This window comes from Protopterus annectens, chromosome 6.part0 (assembly GCF_019279795.1).
Source record: "Protopterus annectens isolate FY-2018-M chromosome 6.part0, PAN1.0, whole genome shotgun sequence".
Lineage (NCBI taxonomy): Eukaryota > Metazoa > Chordata > Ceratodontiformes > Protopteridae > Protopterus > Protopterus annectens.
This window is the reverse complement of record NC_056737.1, coordinates 7,109,480-7,125,446: the sequence shown is the minus strand read 5'-3', so window position 1 is coordinate 7,125,446 and position 15,967 is coordinate 7,109,480.

Sequence of the window (15,967 nt, the reverse complement as noted above, 5' to 3'; positions counted from 1 at the left end):
TTTTCACATTCTATGTGCAGAGCGGAGATCCTACTTAATAGAATCTGAGGGTATAGAATACAGACAGAATAGCAGGCATCTTCTTCCAGTGTCTGAATCAATATTGCAGCATCGATACATAGACCATCTCAGACAGACTATGTTCCTGTTGAAGGACGTCTTCCCATTCGTGGTGATGTCCCTAAGCTAAACATTCAAAGACAGTCCCCGTTGCTAAACCCATTCTAATTTGTGTGTCGCACAATCAGGTTGTATTTCTAGACCTAGTGTAACATACACAGCAACCTGGACAGGATTGTTTTAGTTGTATTTCGTTCTGTATAACTGCAAGTAAAAAGGATCTTTTTTTTTACAATTCCATGTCAATGAATGTTATTTTCAGTGCATGACTTATTTTTCAAAGAGGGAGGACGTAGATCAGAGCATATACTGTGAGGGCAAGTGCATATAGGACGTGCAGGCAGCTGTTCCATTTTGAGAAAACAGCATGCACGAGTGCAGTAGTCCGTTTATAAGTTTAAAGTTAAGCCTCAGTCCTGATGTGTTTGTATATAAAAAAGCTACTTGAACTGCACCAACTGTTAGTCTGTTTTACCCTGACCGGACGAGCGACAGGGACTTTAATTTTAACAGTTTTTTTTTTTAAACAAAGAGAAACTGGAAATCAAGAGGACCACAAGCCACACCATATGGGTGTGTATATCCTTCACAACAATCTACCTTTCGTAGACTTTCAAAATGTCGAGTTGAAAACCTCTTGCGTTTACAATCACCAAACTCCCAAAACTGAGAAAGTAACCACTTTGCCACCAATGATAAAAATCAAACCATAGCAAATTACACCCACCGAAGTGGGAAGGGGGGGGGGCTTTCCTCCCCACACCGCCACTTCAAAATACCAATTTTGAGATCGCACTAGAGCAGAAAAAAGGACAAAGTTCACCATGGTGGCCAAGTGGTTACTTCCCCAGAGAGAAAATACAACCTTCCAGATTGTAAACTTGCAACATTTCCGTCTCGACATTTTGAAAATTAGAAGGTTGGTAAACATTATGAAGGGGGTCCATATATAGATACAACATGGATGACAACACATCCTTTCCCCCCCCCCCACACACACTTGAGGTTACAAACCCCCTAGCACCCAGCCTTGGGTACAAGAGTCCAATTTCACCACACCTGGAAACATCCAACAGCCACTCGTGAGATCACTTTGTATGTTACCTGTAGAACAGCTCATGGTCTGAAAACTACCCACTTGAAACTCTGGTGTTCACAGCCAGGTCATCATTTATCAGCATTATATAAATATCAGAAATTATAACGCGGTGGTGCAGCAGTAGTGTTGTTGCCTCACAGCAAGAGGTTCTCCCGTTCGATTCTCGGCTTTGGTTGGGAGTGCCTTCTGTGTGGAATCTGCATGTCCTCCCCGCAGTAGAGTGGGCGTTCGAAAGACATGCGTTGAATGGGCGTGCCTTCATTTAAGGTTGGGCAATGTGCTGGCAACTTGGCACCATAAAAAAACATCTACCAATCATTAGCAGACCGGAGTTCCGCTTTGGCAACCCCCAACTGGGAAAAGCCAAAAGACAGACAACATATAAATATCAGAAATTAGCAGAAAGTCTGTTGACAGACACGAGCCTGCTGCTCCTGATAAGCATGCTCGGCTCCGATACGGGCCAGGTGCACATGAACTGCTGCTCTCTAATGGCAACTTCACTTTCTACCTAGCCAACACACAAAAAGGGGAACCTATCTTATGTAAACAAAAACTCCTTTTGATGGCCTGCCCAACTGTACATGGACAAAATAAGTCACTGGCTCTCAAACATCACTACTAAAATCAAGAACCAAGAAAAGGCCACAGATAAATGCAGACATCCATTAGGTCAGCTTTACAACACCAGATTACAACTTTTGGAATAGCATGAGTATCAAGTGCTCTGGTAACAAGTACATGACAAATCGATCTCCACAGGCGTGCCAAAGAACACACTTTTGAGATGGCAGAGAATTAAATGACCACCTGCAGACTTTCTGCAATTTTGGAGTTTGTAATAAGGGTTAGTCTGCTCAACTCAGATTTGGTTTCCAAAATAGAAACTATTTCAACCGATCTGGTATTAGTAGTTCTTTTCCAATTCCTGTTGAGACACTCATTTGAATCCTGGCTTTGCACATGCAACACTCCAGGTTAATTAAATTAACACTACTTATGCAATTTGGCTGTACATACCAATTAACATATCCCTTCTAACACTACTACTTTATAAGTACTTACATTCCTAGTTGCAACTCTCACCACAGAAGTATTACCAACTATGCACTACTTTGCCTAAGTGATTCTCTCTACTTAATGTTATGTTCCTCTACACACACAAAAATTCAACCATCTGTCTATATTCAAGTGTTTACAGTTTTGTTCTATTTGATACTAAATTTTTTATCCTGTAAGTATATTTAACACTCATTTTTTGTCTATAATTTGTATTACCCGATGTGATGACTTTGTATGCAAGCTTAGGCTAGAGCTTTTCTCCCTGGGCCCCCGCAGAAAATGGGCACCATCCCAGTCTGACCACCCCAGCAAACAAATGTAAAATATCCACTCTCAGTAGCATACTTCCTCCACAAAAGGAACTACTTCACTGTTCCCTGGCCAATGCTAGACCTTAATGATTTAGCATGCTGAGATTGACAGTGGGCTATCAAAGGAATAAATCAGACCAAAGTATGTTCAGTGTGTGAAAAAGCCCAAGAGCTTATCTTTTCAAGCAATAGCTTTGTAATCTAAACACACAACCTGTGCCATTAAGCTTGGTTATCCACTCACCTCCATCTTTACAGGAGGAGGTGACCGATTAATCTAGGGGAGTAATAGGGCACAGATTGAAGAACTTCAATAGATCAAACATATTTAAGCAATTTTCTAAGTACAGATTCTTAAACGAGAGGGCAGTAGGTGCCTACAGTGAGTTTTCTTAATGGTGCACACAAGTCAAAATGATTTTTATTCCACTGGATTATGCTTTGTCACATGCAAGAGGGTCAATGTCCCATTAAGTGGGTATAATGAAAGCTGCACACGTTTGCAGAGAGGGCATAGTTCTCAACGGTCCCCACTCTTGCTGCATGTTTTGGTACGTCACCCGCAAGGATTTGTGGTTCTCTGGCAAACTGTTGTGGATTATAGTTTCCAATGACAGACCTGCGAGTTTCACACTTTGCATTCTCCAGAATATGCCTGCAAATGAAAACATGTTACTCTAGCATTTTCTAAGTCTATGACCAATCTGTTTGATTCTTTTGGGGCAAGGAGACTACCTGTACATGTATGACAAAACAGCCACTCTCACTTTCATCCCAATTTATCAGAGGGGTGCCCAGGCAATACTTCTAGATTTTACTTTTTTTTTAGATCCGTGTAAGCATTTGCCATCACATTTGAGAGATGCTAGTTTACCATTAAATATAGGACAAATTTTTCTCTGAAAGGTTTGTCAGAAGTGTACCTGAGCATCTGGAACCCCCCAGCTTCTGGATTAATTCAGTTACTTCAGTGTAATCTTAGCCAGTTTCTCTCTAAGACATGTCACAGAAAAGTAAGTCAGGTGACTTGGTTTCTTCAGGGTATGCCTTTTGTTTATTGCAGCTATTTTGCAAAAGCAGCAGTATGCAACAGTTCAGATATAAAGCCAAGTGGTCCACGGTTATATACCATGCCAGCGACCAACAGGGCCTTTCCAACCATAGCTGGGCGGTACAACCCAATTGTGATCCTATGTATTACAGGTGTTTATTAGCAGGGTGTACATTAGTAAATTTCTAAAAGTTCTGGTGGAAGAAGGGGGAAATTAAGAGGCAGACAGTAATGCCCAAACTAACAGAAACATGGGGACCAGACATGGGTGAGTTTTCACTTTTCCTATCCACTGGTTAAGGTTATGATAGGTTAGAGATTAACTCTGTCTCACAAAGGCTAGTTTAAGAAGCACTGTCTTGACAAAACAACCTTCCTGAGCTCATAAGACTTAACTTACCTGCTATCTTGATGAAAATATTGAGAGAGTTCCTGCACGCACTTGCAATGACCATCTCTTCTGCCACCTTAAGTAGCAGTGTACTGTGGTCTCATCTCAGACACAACATTGAAAAGCTCAAAATTAGCTGCCAAACAGCACGGATTCAGACAAAGTGCAGTACTAGTATCCTTCTCTACTTATGCACGAGAAGCAGTGCAATCTGTTATACTGAATAGCATTCATCAACTCCCACCCAATTGCAGCTTACCTTGGACTAACCCAGGGCTCCCTCTGTACTCACAAGATTCATTAAATTACAGTCCAGTAGTGCACAGAGTGACAGACTATACAACATTGTAGCCAATTAGACTGCTGTCAGGGAATCAGCACTAACTGCAGTTACAGCTCTTACTCAAAATTATGAGCCTACACTTCAATATTAATTGGGGGGGGGGGGGTCTCAATCTTACACCTAATTTTTTTTTTACAGTACTAGTCAGCTCCCATTGCTAGATGCAAACCGTTATGGTTGCATACAAACTCAACATAACTTCCAAGTAGTTCTGGACACAGACAGCATTATGAAAAACCTCATCCAGTTTCGTATCACTGGATAGTACTTGGCATTTCCTACATTACTGTACATAGCTTCTCATGCAGGACTGTGTTTTAATAATAGTGTTGCTGCCATCACAAGCCACTGGAAAATTGTACTCACAATATCTTGCTCTCTGCACAAAACTATATAAAAATACAATGACACTTGCCTAACAGCAGGATTAGAAGGGATAAGCATAAACATCTCTACTACGGCCATATTCATGAAGACAGTGTTATCAGTTTCTGGCATTTTATGTTCTTAACATGCAAGGGATTTTAGAATCAAACATTACCGTTGAATTGCTGTCTGGGTATTATGCAGCCATTCAAGTGAGCTAGAATTTTTTTTTCAGCAAAGCAGGCCCAAGTAATTAAGTTCATTACATTCTGTTCAGCATGCCCAAAATGAATTTCTAATGTGTTCTGTTCAAACTGCCCAAAATAAATTTCTAGTGTTGCAGTGCCAGGCACTGCAACAGGTACCAGACAAAGCTTAGGTTTACACTACACAAACTGTAGGTGAAGGTAGAGCTTTCCCTTTAACTGAACTCTAGGGTTTCTCCCTACAATATGATGCCATTACTTTGTAGGTACCTGAAACCTTTCATTTCTTCACTCTGGTATCAAAGGAGGGGAAGACCACACACATTTGTTAAAGCCAACTTCTCACATAAGTTAGAGGAATTTGTCTATACCTGCATGACACACCAGACAGAAATATTTGTAGTCAGCTCAGGCTGCTGTAAACAAGACAGGAAGCGTGAAACTTATCGTCTTTACTGCAGAAAGAAGAGCTTAAACAGATCCACAGCTCCATGTAGTCATGCATTTCATAGCGAACCACCAATTAGATCAATGGTAGTAGTCACCTCTTGTCAAGTTTACATAAGCAGCATCACAAAGCTAAGCTTTAAATATTTGTTTATACTACTTTACAAGAAAAAATATTTTCCGACTTCTCTAAATGTCACAGATGTCTTTGATAAAGTACCAGCACATTTACCCAAGTGTAGGGAGAGGGGTTGCCAGTTCATCTTGGTCTACAAGATACTTTGAACAAAGGCCTGCAGTTTATCAACTGTTTCAGTTGCAACTGTACAATTCAATTCCTTAGTATACTATAAAACAAGCCCCGATACACACAAATATGAGGGCCACTCAAGAAATAAAAGCAGTTCTGTTGCAGACAATATGCAAGATGACAGTGACCGACACCAATCCCATTGGGTTTTGTATTAGAACACTACCCCACCAGATGCGCAGTAGCAAGCATCGCCCACCACGTGACTTACTGTTTCCTTCTGAATAAACATAAGTAGACCTCCGTCGGCCAAATGAATATGTAAAACATTGATTGCCAAGATAGCTTAATATGAATATATAATGTTGAAAGCCCAACACGGTGCCTTTACTGTTTATAGGTCATTTTCATACAAACAAGCTAGTGGAAAAGTCGTTGCTGTTAACTATATTAAATAGCAACGGAATGCAGTACATTACAAAGTACTACACTCAACTCGTTTCAAGCGAAATATTGCAAATATAAATATACTTGCATTACTTAAATTGTTCAAAGCTAAAGGCCAAGAAAAAAAAGCTTGCACATACCCATGAATGAAGTTGAAACGTGGACAATTTAAATAAAGAAACATGGGGGGGTGCAGGCCCCCCTGCACCCCATGTTTATTTAAAAGCTATTATAGTGCAAAACTATTGTCAGAAGTACTGGGGGTGTTTATACACAATTACAAACAAAAATAAAGTTAAAGCAGGATATAACCAGGCCAACAAAACAATGCTAAAAAAAAAAATTTTTTTGAGTGGTGCAGGGGGGCCTGTAAAGACTACCATTGCTGGCTTTGATTCTTTTTTTTACGCTTAACATTATGTCAAGCTCGGTTTGAAACATGTTGCTCTGGTTCCAGAAGACTGCAGCAGAAAAACGTTACTTCTTGACATTGTGTAAATACTGAGTTTATGCCCAGCTATGAATTAACACTGTTTAATAAAATTAGAAGTTATGTACTCACCATAACGTTCCATCTGAGTAGGTGTATTCATTTGTCTGCAACCTGTGAGTTATGGATCCGATATCTGATCCGAACCGGCATGGTTTTCCAGCTATGGATCCGAGCTCTCAGCTCCTCCCCTCACCCATAATGCCCTGCTCTCCCTACATGACCTCAGATAGAGTTTGCCAACAGCATGAATACCCTGAAAAGGGTAACACATACTATGCAGGAAACTGAAAAAGGCCAGGGGGATAGGAGGGCGGGATGGTTGCAGACAAATGAATACACCTACTCAGATGGAACGTTATGGTGAGTACATAACTTCTAAATCTGAAGTAGGAGATTCATTTGTCTGCAACCTGTGGGACAGAGTCCCCAGCTACCTGAATCTTGGACGGCCATCATGGCAGGATATTCCGGAGCACCGCAGAGCCAAAGGATGCTCTACCCCTAGATGTAAGATCCAACTTGTAGTGGGAAATAAAGGTATGAGATGAAGCCCAAGTGGCTGCTGCACAAATATCATCTAGAGGAATCCTAGCCTTAAAGGCGGCCGAGGTAGAGACTGACCGGGTTGAATGGGCATGTACACCCTCCAAGTCTTGGGCCTTCCAGAAGCTTGATAAGCCAATAAGATGCACTGTGAAATCCAGCGAGATAATGAGACTTTAGAAATTGGCTTGCCCAAATTAAATTTAGCAAAGGAAATAAACAACTGGTCGGATTGCCTATGACCAGCCGTCCTGTTTAGATAAAATCTAAGTTGCCTGTGAACATCTAAGGAATGAAGCTTGTATTCACCCTTGTTTTGATATTTAGGAAAGAAAACAGGGAGGTTAATGGATTGATTAATGTTTGCTTCAGAAGCTACCTTAGGAAGAAAGGACGGGTTGGTCCTGAGGTATACACGGTCCAGATGAAAGACCAAGTAAGGAGGTTTGGCTGATAATGCTTGAAGTTCTGAGACTCTCTTGGCCGAGGTAATGGCTACTAAAAAGGCCGCCTTGAAAGATAAAAATTTCAGATCTACCGTAGCCGGTTCGAAGGGGAGCGGTCAAGGCCTGGAGGACCAAAGAAAGGTCCCAAGGAGGAACCACTTGCTTTACAGGGGGCCTGAGAAGGAAAGTACCTTTTAGGAAAATCTTACACAATTTGGCAGACATCAGTGGACTGGAGTCATGGCCAATATGATAATGAGAAATTGCCGCAAGTTGTACTTTGACCGTGGAACTGCGGGCACCATCATTAAAAAGAGTGGTTAAGAAGTCAAGCACCAGAGGAAGGGGAACTGTGAAGGGGTTTAGGCCTTGCCGCTCCGCCCACAAGGAGAACCGTTTCCACTTACTGCGGTAGACTTTCCTAGTGGATGGTTTATGAGCCGCCACCAGGATGGCCTTAACAGGGGACGAAATACCGGGAGTCCTGATCAGGAGTGGAACTGGAGCAGCCAAGCGGTCAGCTTCAGGTTGTCCAGGTTCGGGGGTGATAAGCGGGATGGATGAGATATTAGATCTGGAATGGGATCTAGAATTCAAGGAGGATTCACTGAGTGAGACCTTAGGAAAGGGAACCAGATCTGTCGAGGCCAAAATGGGGCAATGAGAATCATTCTGCACCCCAACAGAGTGGCTTTCTGAAGAACTTGGAGCATCAGAGGCAAGGGGGGATAAGCATAAAGAAGACCGGGTGGCCAAGCATGCACCAGAGCGTCTCTTGGGGTACCTCCGGGAGGAGGTATTAGAGCGAAAAAACTGTCGCACTTGGTGTTTGAGGGAGACTCAAAAAGATCGCAACAATGAGTTCCCCACCGTGCGAAGATGCGTTCCGCTACCAGAGTATTGAGAGACCACTCGTAAGGGGTGAGAATGGTGCGATTGAGTTTGTCCGCCAGGATGTTGGACTGACCCGGAATATGCGTTGCTATGAGAAAGCGGTTGGTGGAGATTGCCCATTCCCACACTCTCATGGCTTCTCGACAAAGAGGGTAAGACCTGGTTCCTCCTTGTTTGTTGATATACCAGACAACAGACATGTTTGTCCGATTGAATCGCAATTGTTCCCAAGGGAAGAAGGCCTGAAGTGCTAGCAACGCTAAGAGCACTGCTCTCATCTCTAGAACGTTGATATGCAGTAAGGTCTCTGAATCGTTCCATGTGCCTTGGACTGTCCGGCCTGCAAAATGCCCCCACCCAAGGCGGGAGGCGTCTGTGGTCACTGTGGCGAGAGGGGGAGAAGCACAAAAGGGGCGGCCTCCGTGGAGATCTGGAGAGTGTAGCCACCACAGGAGGGACCGCTTGCAAGCCTTGCTGATTGCAATGGATGATGCATAGGAAGAGCAAGATACGACCACTGAACTAGGAGTGTCCATTGAAGGATGCGCATATTGAACCTGGCGAGAGGAAGAAGTGCTATTGCCGCCGCCATGGACCCTAGGGCCCTCAGGACCAACTCCGCCGGAACTGAGCTTGAGTGGAGAATGGCCCGCACCTGGAGCTGCAGATTTTGAATTCTGTCCGCAGTGAGGAAGGCTCTTAATCTCCTCGTGTCTAACCTGGCACCTATAAAATCTATGAACTGTGTGGGTGCTAGGTTGGATTTTTCTGTGTTTATTGTGATGCCCAGACAGGGAGCAAGATGGAGAAAGGAGTCTCGCGCCAATAGTAGTAGATGCCTTGTTGGGGCGGTGAGAAGCCAGTCGTCCAGGTAGGGAAAGACCTGCACCCCCTGAAGCCTCAGGTGGGCCGCTACCACTGCTAATACTTTGGTCTGGGAAGGACCTGGAATTGGTAGTGACTGGCTCCCAGCCGGAAGCGGAGAAACCTCCTGGAGCGCCTGTCCATTAGTATATGGTAGTACGCATCCTTGAGATCTATGGAGCACATCCAGTGATTTTCTCCCAGAAGGGGGAGAATGGACTGCAACGTAACCATTCGGAATTTCTCTTTGGGGACTGTCAGGTTCAAGAGTGAAAGGTCTAAAATTGGTCTTAGATCCCCCGTCTTTTTTGGCACTAAAAAGAACCTGGAGTAGAACCCTGATCCGATCTGGTCTGGGGGGACGGGCTGGATGGCTCTTCTTTAGCAGACGGCCAATTTCTGCCAAAGCGGCCTCCCACTGACCGGGTGGAACGTCGGGGAGGGACTTCAATTTTGGCATGTGACAGAATGGGATACGGTATCCTCTGGATATGATTTGGAGGACCCAGTGGTCTGTTATGTACTCCCATGCCGCTAGGTGCTCCGAAAAACGTCCCCCGACTGCCTCCAGAGTGGAGCAGTCGGGCAACCCTTCAGGGCTGCTGCGCGGGCCGCAGAGAAGAGTTCTCTGGACCCGAAGTTCCTGGGAGCCCCTCTGCCCCTGGGGCGGCGTCCTCCCTGTCCTCCTCTGCCACAGAAGGACTGGTTGTCCAGAGCGGGCTGGGATTGCTGCGACTTCCGGAACCACATCTTCTTCTGGCCCTTTTGGTTCCTAGAATAGGGCCTCTGGGGCACAGAGAAGCGGATTCTGACGGCAGACCGCGTCTTCCCGTCCTTTTCGCTCTGAGTCAAGGTATAGCGAACAGATTTGCCGAAGAGGGCAGAACCATCGAAGGGGGCGTTCGCAAATGACACCTTGAAGGGCTCCGTGAAATTGCAATGACGGAGCCAGGCCTGATGTCTAGTAACTAGGCCTCCTCCGACATGGACTCTGGGGGGGGATGCAGCGTATTCTTTAATAAGATTGCGCTGCATCCTAATCACATGTGCCAGGTAGTTCAGCGCTCTTACTGAAAAGGTCGCTGAACTAAACATCCGCTTCCCCAAGCGGTCCATCATCCGAGACCCCTTGCTCAGGGGATGGACTGAGGGACTCTCCCGAGCAAGTTCCCTCTTGGTGGCAGCCGCCGTCAACATGGCATCTACTGGAGGCCCCTTACTCCAATGGGCACGGTCAGCCGGGGGACTGAGAATACGGTCGGGCCTTTTTGGGATTGGCTCCACTGTGTCCGGTTCCTTCCATGCCCTGGTGGTAATGAGGTCCACCAGGGGGTCGGCAGGAGGGGACACCCAAGAGGTAGACGGGCCCGCTTCAAATGCCTCCAAGAACACGGACTCGTCCGAGGAAGACTTGGGGGCAGACCACCCCCCCCTTATGCAGAGCATTTCCATGATGTCTCCAAATGAGACATCCTCAGGGGGTGATCTTGGGGAGCAAGTCAGTGTCTTCTGTGAGAGACTCGGGGGAGTCAATGTGCCTCCTTTTGCACATATGTTTGCGGGGGGGCATCCTCCGGGGGTCTGTCGGAGGACTCCTCACAAACAGTGACCTGTTCCAAAGGAACAACTTGGGGCAAAGGAGCGGGCTGTCCCAAAGGCCGGATGGTGGAAGCCTGACCCAGTGCAGATGGAGAGCGGGACGGAGCCGAAGCAAGTGCCGGGGGTCCTGAGACCCTCAACAGGGCCCTCTCCACTACAAACGCCAAAGGGGAGCCGACCTCGACCAAAGGATCCGACAATCTGCTCCCCCTCGGATCCGAGGAGTGGATCGGAGCCGAAGCGCTTGGATCCGAGGGGACAGTGCTCTCAGACACAGACGGCGCCGAAGGAGCACTGATCCCCCCGGATCCGAAGCACTCGAGGGCAGGGTCAGATCCGAAGTACTGATTACTATCGGCGCCGACCCACCCCCGGCTCCGAAGCTGCTCGGCTCCAACTGCTCCGAACCCGGGTAGCGGGTCGGAGAAGGAGCAATAGGTTTAAAGAAAGGGGTCGAGCTCCCGGCAAGAGCACTCCCATCTGCATATGGGCCTGGATGAACCTTCTCATCATCCGGTCCAGATCAGCATCTGATAAGCTATAGGTCGATCTCGACGAGGCTACCGAGGTAGGCCTTGAATGCCTCCTGGATAGCCTCAACGGAGATCGGGTCTCCTCCTCCTCAGGTCCCGGTGAAAAGCACACGGGTGACCGGAGCCGAGGAGGGGGAGAACCAGCAGACAAGGAGGCCGGAGGAGAAGCCCGTTTGGCAGGCGGGGCCGAAACAGAGGCATCGGCCCGCCGCTTATGGTGCTTCTCCCTCCGGTCCTTCTTCCTAGCTTCCCTCTCCTCCGAACCACTACAGGGAGGTTGAGTCCCAGGAGGAGGGGGAGCCGGAGAGGAGGTAACCGTAGACACGGTTCCCCCCGAAGGAGCGGAGGTCTGAGCCGAGTCCGGGGGCAAAAGTCCCGCTAGGACCAGCTTAGACCTCCACTCCTTCAATGCCCTGGGGTTGAACCCTGCACAAATGGAACATCCAGAAGTGAGGTGTTCAACCCTCAGTATCGAACGCACCAAGTGTGGCCATCAGCAGGGGAAAGCTTATGGCCACACTCGGAGCACTTCGAAAAAATAGCCTTAGGTTGTTCTGACATCCTTAGAGCCTAGATATTACTTAAACTAAAGACACACAACAGGCCCAAACACACACTACGCTACCAGCGAGGGGAGGGAAACTAAGTAAAAAAAAAAAAAAAAAAAATTAAAATAACTAAACTAAGTTTAACTATCAAAAAGGGAGCCTAAACTTTCAAAAAGTTAAATTTTAACACTAGAAAAACTTTAGAAAACCACTTAGCTGAAGAGCTCAAGAAAACCAATCTGGTCACCAGCGCGGCAAACTAGATCTGAGGTAATGTAGGGAGAGCAGGGCATTATGGGTGAGGGGAGGAGCCGAGAGCTCGGATCCATAGCTGGAAAACCATGCCGGTTCGGATCAGATATCGGATCCATAACCCACAGGTTGCAGACAAATGTATCTCCTACTTCAGATCAGAATAACTCCCCAACAATGACCATTTACTTCGGTATGTTCACATACCGAGTACTCCCTGAATATTCATGATGCCACATTGAAATCTGCATGCATGCCTTGCCACATAGAAATCTGCATGCCTTGCCACATTGAAATCTGCATGCCTTGCCAATCGGACATACAAGGCCTGCCATTGTATATTAATGGGATGAGAATACACCACTACTTTTTTTTTTTTTTTTTTTAGTTCTAATGTGGAGTTTTCCTTTAACTCAAAACGAAAGCACATCTATCATTCTGTGATTAGATCATGAGCTGCAGCTTGCATTAAACTAGGAGGGTAGTGGGGTTGGGTACTACAGCTTGCTATTTTCCCTGCAAGTTTTGAAAACAGTTTCCACACTATTAAAATTTTCTGCGATTTTCTTGCTGCAATGGCCATCACCCACAGCTGGGAGAGCTTAACTATCTGAACTCTTAAAATCTTGCAAAGGATAATTTGAAGCGTGTCTGCAAAAAGCTAGCACCAGTAGCTTAGAAGAATGTACATGTCCCATGTGACCACATCTTGAGTTAGAAGCTTGGCACTAACTGGCAAGAGGACAGGCATGCCCACCCAGAGAGGAGAGCACAGCAAGGATAAAATTGCTGTTTCTTGGAAAAAAAAACAGTATTACAAAGAGTACTTGGGGAGGGCAACAACCCTTCATATAAAAACATTGAATTGTATGCCTTAGTTCAAATGAAGCTTTCCCTCAAGTATTATTCTTATCTAGATGGCAAACTAGTCTCCTCCATTTCTAAAACTAGTCTGAAATTTGCAATACAGTTTGAAACAGCAAACTTCAAATGCCCACATCAGGTGTCTCAGCCCACCCGCCTACACTTCTAAAGCTAGGAAATCGGGTCAGTGAAATGGCACTCCACCATACCTCCCAATCAACACAAAGCTCTATCCTCTGCTCCCTCCTCTAACATTTTCACCAACACTCTCCTTACAACAGGACTCCTTAATACAGTATGAAGTGGACTCCACTCACTTGCATATCTGACATGGTACACCTCCAAAAAATTACTCAGGAAGTTTTAACAGCAACTAAAATACGGCCTTGTAACTACCAGCTTGTGCTTAAACCTAAAAAAAAAAACTACCCCCCCCAATATCTCTCCCATGAAGAGACAAAATTTAAAGTCTTCTCCTTGATGGACATAATTTTTCATAGCACATTAAGATTGTATAGCACCAGAAAGCCTAAATTGGCGACTCAATCTGCTTTCCTACCACTAAATCATTTTACACAACTCTCAACTAATCAATAGGTTTTTCCCCTCCTCTCTAGGAAACTTCTACTCCTTGATAATTTTGACTCCTATATTGCTATTCTATTCAAACTACTACTTACAAAAAAAAGTGCCGACTATTATCTACCTTTTTTCTTTATTACATTATTCTATATCAATCCGCGGTGATGGTACTGCGGTAGCGTTGTTGCCTCACAGTAAGATGCTGACCGGTTTGACTCTCAGCTAGAGAGTGTCTTCTGTGTGGAGACATGCGTGAATGGGCATACCTTCGTTGAAGGTTGTGTGTTAGGGCTGGCAACTCAGCACGTAAAAATCAACTGCCAATCATTAGCGGACCGGAGTTCTGTTGTGGCTTCCCCTAACCGGGAAAAGCCAAGAGACAACATTATTCTATATATTATACTTGAAATTATGACAAAATGTAATCAGTATAGTCTCAAAGATTCTCCTGTAATCAGTATATTCTCAACAATTCTCCTGTAGCCTGCTAGCTGATCTGCCTTGTTCCATCTGTAGAATACCTGTTAATAATGACAAAATGTTACATCTATTTACTGGAGCATTTCTCCCCGGGTCTCTGCTGAAAAAGGGCTTTGGCTCAGACATTCCCAGTCAACAAATGTAAAATAAAATAAACTATGTCCCTAGTAGATCATTACAATCCAATGACCAAACAAGTTTTTATGTTCACAAACCTATCAAATCTACTGGGCATTGTCTGTACCCATACAATTCAATACCCTCCCATCCTTCAAAAACATCTGTTCTTACTCAAATCCAATATACACACGATATTATTCATACACCCACATTTTATCTTCTTTCGGCTGTCCCCGTTAGGGGTCGCCACAGCAGATTACATTTCTTCCTGTCCTCTGTCCTCTGCATCTTGCCACCTGCATGTCCTCGCTCACCACATCCATAAACCTTATCTTAGACCTTCCTCTTTCGTGCTACCCGGTAGCTTCATCCTTAGCATCTTTCCCCCCCCAATATACTCAGCATCCCTCCTCAGCACATGTCCAAACCACCGTAATCTTGCCTCTCTGGCTTTGTCTCCAAACCTTCCAACCTGGGCTGACCCTCTAATATACTTATGCCTAATCCTGTCCACCCTCGTCACACCCAATGCAAATCTTAACCATCTTTAACTCTGCCACATCCAGCTCAAACTCCTACCTTTTTGTCAATGCCACTGTCTCCAACCCATAGAACACAGCTGGTCTCACTACCCTCTTGTAGACCTTCCCTTTCACTCTTACAGGTACTAGTCTGGCACAAAATCACTCCCGACACTTCACCCACTCCATCCTGCCTGTACTCTCTTCTTCACCTCTCTTCCACACTCACCGTTACTCTGAACTATTGACTCAGTATTTAAACCCATCCACCTTCACCACCTCTACTCCTTGCATCCTCATCATTCCTCCATCCTCCTGCTCATTCACACACATTCTTAGTCCTGCTGACCTTCATTCCTCTTCTCTCTAGAGCATATCTCCATCTCTCCAGGGTCTCCTCCACCTGTTCTCTACTCTCACTACAGATCACAATGTCATCTGCAAACATCATAGTCCATGGGGACTCCTGTCTGATCTCGTTTGTCAACCTGTCCATCACCATTGCAAATAAGAAAGGGCTCAGAGCTGATCCTTGATGTAACCCCACCTCCACCTTAAACGCATCAGTCACTCAAATAAGAGTACACACAGCTGCTCTTACTGCAACTGTCTTATTACCTTAATTTGCTGTTCTGCATGCTCTTATTCTGCTCTTACTGCTTGTTAGTTGCCCGATTAAATTTGTCTGCTATTCTAAGCATCTTAGTTTTCGTAAGCACTTGTACTTCAGGCCAGTTATTTTACATTTAGGGTTTTTGTTGACAAACCCTCAAACCAGGCTTGTCCAGAGTCCACAAAGTACTCCGAGCAGTATGTCTGGACAATTCCCCAGTTTTCCCCTGCCAATCTGGTCCACATGGGCATACTGAGATAGTGTAGCAACTGCCTCATGTTCACAGACAGTCCCCTTCTCCTAGCACATAGTTCTTCTACTTGCCAGAGATACATCTACATCAGTAAGCTGGAATCCATGCTCTCACACCACAGTCAGTATCCCTGAGACAGAGAGGACATTGCCAGTACAAGCACCACACCACCCACACAAGAGCCACACACCCACCTACACAGGAGGTCCTCAAACTCACCCAAAGAGAGACCCCAAAACATATCACAAAGTAGTCAACACACCAGTGTC